The following is an 8,333-nucleotide window of genomic DNA, read 5'->3' as shown; positions in this document are numbered from 1 at the left end:
TTCACTAATACATTCTTGTGTTTTTTTTTTTCCTGAAATCTCTCTGAATTATATTTCTATCATGCACAATCCAAAGAGTCTTTTATATCAGATAGGATGCTCTGGAGGAGGGGGCATGTTTTATTTGAAGTGTAAAATATCAAGAAAAGCAAGACTTTTTAATTGTATATAAACTGGCATTTTCTAGTAGAAATATAATGCTAATTACATACATTATTTTAAAAAATTCTACTTACAACATTAAAGAGAAACAGGTGAAATTAATTTGAATAAAATTGCATTTAACCCAATATGTAAGAATGTAACCATTTCAATATGCAGCAATATAGAAAATGATAATGGTTCCACTTTTCAATGTAAGCATAAATTGCTTAAAACTGAACACAATTAAAAATCCAATCTTCAATCTCACTAGTCATATTTTAAGTGCTCAATAACTTTAGATGGTTCAGCCCTAAACTGTATATCTTAGGGTTCAGAGTGAGCAGCCAACGACCTAGCAGAAATCGAGCCAGTAGGAAAATGTCATGGCCTTACAAAGAGGAGATATTTGATATTTTTAAACAGGAAAATGATGCAAGAAAAAGTTTCGATAAAAACAATCTGGCAGCTCTATCATCCTCACAGTTTTTCTGATTTCTCCCTCAAGTTAGTGATGTATTTTGTAGAATCCTCTTGACGGAGTTAAGGACATACGTCAGGTGTTCTAGGGGCAGAATCACCCATTCAGAGTGTGACAGCCGGAGAAAGAAGTCACTCTGTGTTGTTCTGGTTTGGGTGCTGAGGATGGAGCCCAGGGACTCTCGCATAATCAGCCTGCACTGTGGCACTCAGCTGTGTGGCACCTGTGCCCGGGTGTGACAGCCCAGCACTCTCGTGTGGAGCAGGATTCTCTCCCAACAATGTCAATTCGTTCTTTGCCTGTGACGAAGCTTGTTATACCCTGGTGGTATTAAGTGGTGTTGGAATTCTGATTTCTGCTTCTAGGTCACCAGATATGTGGACACTTGGAGTCGAATATACGTTGCACAAAAAACCAAAAAGACCAATTCTTATTTGAGACCTATTCAAATAGGAAAAAATAAGTCTTAGAATCAAGAAAATATACTATCTCTGCTAGCTTCAAAGGAGGAAAACATGCTTTATTTTTCATAAAGTGTTTCAATTTCTTCCCATTAGGTCTTCAAAAAATTATATTTGTCTAATGGAACCAGTGAATTATAAAACACAAATAATTATCTTTCTAATCTTCTTGGATAATTAACATAAAATAAAATATAACTTAAAATTGTTATAAAGTTTAATCTAGCATATTTGAATAACTTCTTGATTAAATTTTTTGATTCATACTTTATTTTCTATTTTTAAAAATGTAAAGTCATTTAAAGATATAACACTTTTCATTTAAGAACATTCATTGCAATTTTAATCAACAATTATATAAATTTATAAGAGTCTTAGTATTGTCTTAACAAATGAATTATGCTCACCAAAACAGTTTTGTAAGAAACACCCTTTTCTGCAAGAACATTTCAAATTCTGTGAGCAGAAACGTTTTTTGTAGCTGGTGAAATTTGTTTTCTTTCTGCCCACTGGGTGAGGGCTATGTTTGTTATTTCTATATCAAAACAAAGAAAGGATATGTTCTCTTTCAACAGCATACAACCTCTACAACACAGGAACATGTTTCAGAATGGGGTCAGGTCAGGGAAAACGTCCCCAGAGGGAAGTGCCTGGGGAGTGGCCACCCCAGCCCAGGAGAAGGCAATGTAGTGGCCACAGCCAAGCAGAGGCACTGGGGACACAGTGGCTGCTTTGGTACACGAGTTCCTAAGAACAGTGGTGCTCTCGGTGTGAGACGCTCTTAAACAGTCACACATGGGCTTCTTCACTTGCCTTTATTTTGTTTGTGTGGGGTTGTGATGAGATCCATATTTAGAAATGCAGGGGCTCATAGTTTGTGGAACGGTAAACATCAAAAAGAGAAGTGCTGCTCCTTAGGGCTACTGACCTCTGTGTTGTGGAGGCAGCTGTTTTAGTCAAAGACCTAATCACAGTATCAGAAGGTAAATCCTGAGGGTCAATGGCAAGTGCAGAAATCCATCTGGCCACTACCAACAGCTTTTGGTGGTCACACTGGATAGCTTTACAACATGCCATTTTGTTGTAAAACATTTAGAAATTGGGCCTTAATGCATTCTCTTTTTCCCAGAAGCCAATTACCAGCAGTTACACAGCTTTTAAAAGGCTTCAAGTGAAGTCACTTATGTTTCCCAGCGACTGAAAATTCACAAAAATGTCAAAGCTCAAAACTTTGGCAGGCCCTAGGGAGACGGAATGTTCATTCTGCATTCTTGACTAAATCAGGTTGGTTTACAAGATTTCTTGAGTGTCAGGACACAAAACACATTGGCTTCCTGGAAATATATTTTTTTGGGGGACACACACACATATTCATATAAGTATATAGATACAAACAGTACATCTGTAAATTTTTGGTAGGTGAGAGTTGTACAAGTAATATGCAATCATCACAAGAGCTTGGAAAATACCGGAAAATGGTAAAGAGGACAAGAAAGATCATTCACTCTCCTTTGCAGTCAGTTGGGGATTATTACTATTCAATTTGGTTGTTCCTCCTTCTAGATTTCTATATCTTCTATCTAAATCATTTTTAAACATGAGATTATATAAAATATAACAGAATACTATATAATTGCCTTTTTTATTTTTTATTATTCACAGACTGGAAAATATATAATAACAAAGCTACTAGAAACTTAATAACACTTGAAAGTTCTTACTTGTGGGCTGGGGGAGTAGCTCAGTGAGGAGTGTTTGCCTAGCATGCTCAAGACTCTGGGTTCAAATCCCTAGCAATGAAAACAAGCAAACAAAAAACAACACTTTCAAACATTTGAACAGTAGCACATATTCTTACAGAAGATATATATTCATTCTACTTAATCCTTTGGATATGATTTACAGAACATTTGTAAAAACTATGACTCATAAGTTTAGAACTACTGACTTAAATCTTTTAACAAGCCAAGCTCCTATGACTATGTTGATTACTCTATGTTCAAAGCATTTTTATCTGCCATAGCTTTTGTTGTTCACACACACACACAATATTTGCTGTAAATCTGCACAGGCTAATGCTTGCAAGAGGCAATCTTGGAAATAGGTAATGACGTGATATTAGGCTTTAAGTTGGAGTAGTTCTTACTCTAAGGTGAATGACGTGCATCAGTAATTTCCTTCCACAAAACCTTGAGAGCCTTCTAGAAAGAGAATAAGATGTGGAGAATGTCTTTAAATAAGGATCTTCAATACCGCAGGAAGTTAGTTGGTCAGATGAAGCAAGACTTCAGGGGATCAGGGGTCATAATTTAAGAAATATCCAGGGAACATTGTACTGAGGAAGATCAAGAAGTCAAAATTCACAAAGGAATTTGTCAGAAGCGAGATAAGAAATGTTTAGAAAATGACCAGTTTCTTTTTAATTTGGAAGCAAAATTCTAAAATAAGTTTAGAAACAAACACTGTATACTCACTATCAGAATGAAAAGTTATTAACAATTGGAAACCTCTTCATTAGGGTCAGTTAAAAAAAAATTAAACCTTGCAATTCAGGGGTGCATTTCAGGGGTGCTTGAAGAGAGCGCTGGGATATTATGAAAGAAACTGGAAAGGGAACGGCCCCTTTGGGAGAAATGAGGAATATGTCATGCAAATGACACTCTCTTAAAAAACTTCTAGAATAAATGACTCATTGAAATTATTTAAAATTGCAGATACTCATCAAAGAGAGGAAGTTAACTATGACATGATTTAACATGTTCTAAGTAATTTGGTTTCCACAGTCATTTGATTATAACTCTTTAATTAATTTCAGAAATACAGACAGACTCTGAGTTTTATTGGGATGTGATTCAAAAGTTTATGTTAGTTGTTTAAATTTACTCCCCTGTAGTTAGAAGATTAGACTTTGTTGTTTTTTTTTAACTTTCCTAACTGGCTCATGAAAGTCTGTCTAACACACCACACAGCCAAGATTAATAGCCCCTTTAAGACCTCTCATGTGGCAGACTCTGTAAGCAATGATTGCTGTCTTTGTTAGATATCATAATGTTATGGTGACTAGGTTTTAAACTAAATAGCCTCCTATAAAGTTTTTCTATTATTTCATTATATTTTACATATAAATATGACTTTACATTATACATATATTATACATATAATTCCACTAATTTTTTTAATATCTTTATTTTATTTTTAGGTGGTGTTGAGGATCAAACCCAGTGCCTCATGTGCACCAGGTGAGTACTCTACAGCTGAGCCTCAGCCCCAGCCCCCCTACTAATTTTTTATAGTTTCAACTTACCACAAACTTTACAACATAAAACAATACAAATTCATTATCTTCAGTTTCTGTGGATCAAGAATCTCACATAATGTGATGAGTGCTCTGTTTAGGGTCTTATATTGCTGAAAGCAAGGCACCAGACAGGGTTGCTATTCCCTTTTGAAACTTGGTGTCCAAGTTTACATACATGAACTTGGACACCAGGGTATGGAAGTCGCTACCTTCGTACTTGTTTTTGACGAGGCTTCCTCTCAACTCCTAGAAGCCATGTTCTTTTCCCCCTGGACCCCTTCATCTTCCCACTAGTGATGGAGCATATCTTGCAGGTCAAGTCCCTATCAGTCTCTAATCTCTGACTTCCTCCGTTTTCAATCTCTAGACTTAGATTTAAAGTATTCAGACATCTAGGTAAGCTCTATCCAGATAATCTTCTTCTGTTCAGGTCATTGTCTTAAGATCTTAACCACTTTTGCAAAAGCATTTTTTTTTTTTTTTTTGATGCTGGCTATCAAACACAGGGTCTCATGTATGCCAGGCAAGTACTCTATCACAGAGCCACGACCCCAGCCCTTGCAAAAGGAATAAAAAGTAAATTAATGTTTGGTTGAACGATGGAGAAGAGGCTCCAGGAATCTGCCACAGACCTCATGGTAGAGACACATACTGACGTGCATAGACACAGTGGGGCTGTATGGAGGGCATTCGCACTGACGCAGAAATGAACAGAGTGAGCAGGAGATATGATAAGCTTGAGAAGACAGTCAGATTGGGGGAAACTGAATGGAGGGTATTTGGGGTCTATTTTCTTATTCATTCGGCTTCCTTTATGTTTGAAATTGTCAACTTAAAAGATAAATAAGCTAATAAATAAAGAAGCTCCCTCTCAACCTGAACCCTGAGACCTAACCTCCTGCTTCCATTAATCAGTAGAGCCATTAAGTCCAAACTCAAAATCTTTTTTCCCTTTGGTTCCCTTTCTTCTGAGTCTGTCCCTCACCCATTCTTCAGCTCTTATGGGCCGCAGGGAAATTGGCACAGAGTGGTTCTCAAGGCATGTCTGGGATGCGCAGCATGGGAGATGTTAATGCGTGACTCAAGACTAGAACATTTTCTAGGTTGAAGGTGAGAGTGTGAGATAGGGGAGATCTCTGGACAACTTGACCGAAGGTTGAGAAAGGAAAGGAAATGAGGAGGCCTGCAAAAGGGGAGCTGTCATCCGCAGAGAAGAATGCTAGCAATACATCTGCAGGAAGGGATGGAGTTGGAAAATTGCCACCATATCACTGTCAGTGTAAGATGTAGTGGAGACCAGGATATCTCAGTATGCAAACCAGGTGGTGAAAGTTTCTCAAGGACAAAATATCTGCACAATTTTAAAATATCACCCCCCAGCAACTTTAAAATTGTAAATGTAAAGTGAATCTTTATTACAAGGAGATCTTGAAATCACTATTTAATGGAGAGATCTAATTTAGGATCAACCAGAGGGAGCAATGCAACTTTTTGTGATTCCTAATTAATGCAAGATTTACACCGTCTCACTGATCACGTCACCTGTCCTTGTTAGGAGGTGTGTTCCAAAACCCGTGAGGTGAAGTATCGAGTGATGGAAGAGAAAGTTCCACAGGAACACACACACATGTGTGTGTCATCAGGAAGAGAGAACAAAAGCTGTCGAAATGTAAATCAGTGAAGTTTATATGTGTTTATTATTATTTCAACTCTTCTAGGTTTGACATTAAAAGAGAAATGACATAATGTTTTTTGACATCAGTTTTACATGTATAAAATGAGAAAGTTTGGGACAAAGTACTTTAAATACTTCACTACTTAATTATAATTAAAGTGTGACACAGGTGAAGGTAATGGTTGGTTGAATTAGTCAAGAATTTGAAAAAATAGAGCAGGGCTGACAGATGTGACATGATGACACACTGGAAGTCCATTGAAACAGTTCTGTAAACAGCACATGGTCCTCTGCCTGGCACATGATTAGCTTTGGTTGACCACTTGTGGTGGAACTGAACGAAAATATTTGGTGATTCTTTCAAACTTTTGTAGAAAATCCTTGATATAACTAGAAAGCCACTTATATACACTTTGGGAATATTACAGACATGGTAGAAGTATACAAGAGGCCTATTCATTTCATATTCATAGACTTTTTTTTGAGAAAAAGAAAAAATTCATTAAAGTCAAACATAGTGGACACTTTCCAGTAACTGAAATAATGTGGAAAATTTTCAAAACTCTCAATAATTTGTATGTATGATACATTGTTCTATAGGTTATATTGTTTTGTCATATTTATTTTATCATATTTGTATTTATTGTATTATATTATTTGAGTACTAAGTAGATTGCCATCTACTTTTAGTTCCTATGGAAATGATTTTAATTTTTTGTCAACACATAGTGAATTGGAATTCTCAACTGGTGAGTTTTGACCAAAAGTATGACTTGTCATGTTACATTTGCTATTAGGTTGTAAGACTGAGGAATAAAAATATGTCAAGACCTATTTCATGTGCAAGAATTTAAGCTATTTTAATTGAAAATACCAAAAATGTACAAAGAAACTCAATAAAATTTACTGAGGTTTTGCTCATCCATATTCCTTCTCTACACCAACATGAAATATTATTTGGTTTGAAAGACAATAGGGAAGAAGGGTCTCCACTTAGAAAACTTAAAACATACCAAAATACATTTCTTAAATGATTGCCCACATGTGTTGTAAATATTAGTAAGTCATTTTATGAATAAATAATTTTATCATCCTTTAAATTTCTCATAATTTTCTGTTTAAAATAATTTTTGTTTCAAATTGTGGAAAAAGAAAAAATAAGGAATATGTCTAAAGTTCAGATTTGTTCTCTATTTTACTACAAAGAATATAATGTTGGTGTATAAAAGCAAAACTGACATAATAGACTGATATATTTTGATAAAGGTTTAGAGAATCAGTTGAAAAATCTGTCCAGATATTAGAAAAGAAAAAGAAAAAAATACCTTCTTAGAAAATAGTTTTTGTTTTCTACTTAAGCTCCCATAGATTATTTTTTAAATTTTTTTTAAGTCATGGATGGATACAGTACCTTTATTTTATTTATTTATTTTTATGTGGTGTTGAGGATCAAACCCAGGGCCTCGCATGTGCTAGGCCAGCGCTCTATCACTGAGCCACAGCCCCAGCACCTACCATAGACTCTTCCAAATTAATCCAGGCATCTTTTAGCATGAGCACATACTGTATCTTGATTTTCTTGCAATGCAAGGATGTAACGATATGTGGACCTATGTTGTTGACCCTTTTGTCTTTTTTTAGTAAAAACATAATTTTGTCTCGCTGGAAAACAAGTGGGATGGTTTATCTCCTGTGCCAACTGGAGTGGGCTGAGGGTTCCCAGGTAGGTGGCAGAGCAGAACTTCTGCTGTATCTGGGAGGGTGTTTCCAGAAGAAATTGAGATTGAATCAGTAGACTGAGGAATGGGGACCCTCCCTCACCAGTGTGGATGGATGTCATCCAAGTGTTGAGTGCCTAGACCACAAAAGCAGAGGGAGGAGGGCAGATACTCTTCCTGAGTTGGGACATTTGGCCTCTGTCTTGGCAATGCGGCTCCATCCAACTGGCTTTCCTGGGTCTCCTGCCTGCAGATATAGCCCACCATGGGACCGCTGAGCATTCCTACCACATGAGCCAGTTCCCACCACATGAGCCAGTTCCCATAATAAACCTCTGGGTGTATCTTATTGGTTCTTTTTCCTATGAACCCTGAGTAAACATCATCCAGGCTTATGGATAAATTACTTTTTTAAACTCTGATCACATTGGCTTATTTTGAAATTATTCTTTTTCTTGTAAAATACTAATGCAAATTTATTCAGAATTAAAAATAAGTGAATTCCCCTTTGTTGTGTACTAGTAATGCCTCCCTTTCACTTCACAGTTAGCATTAGGAT

The sequence above is a fragment of the Marmota flaviventris genome, chromosome 8, assembly GCF_047511675.1.
Source record: "Marmota flaviventris isolate mMarFla1 chromosome 8, mMarFla1.hap1, whole genome shotgun sequence".
Taxonomy (NCBI): Eukaryota; Metazoa; Chordata; class Mammalia; order Rodentia; family Sciuridae; genus Marmota; species Marmota flaviventris.
The sequence above is the reverse complement of the archived record's forward strand: the minus strand, read 5'-3'. Positions refer to the sequence as shown.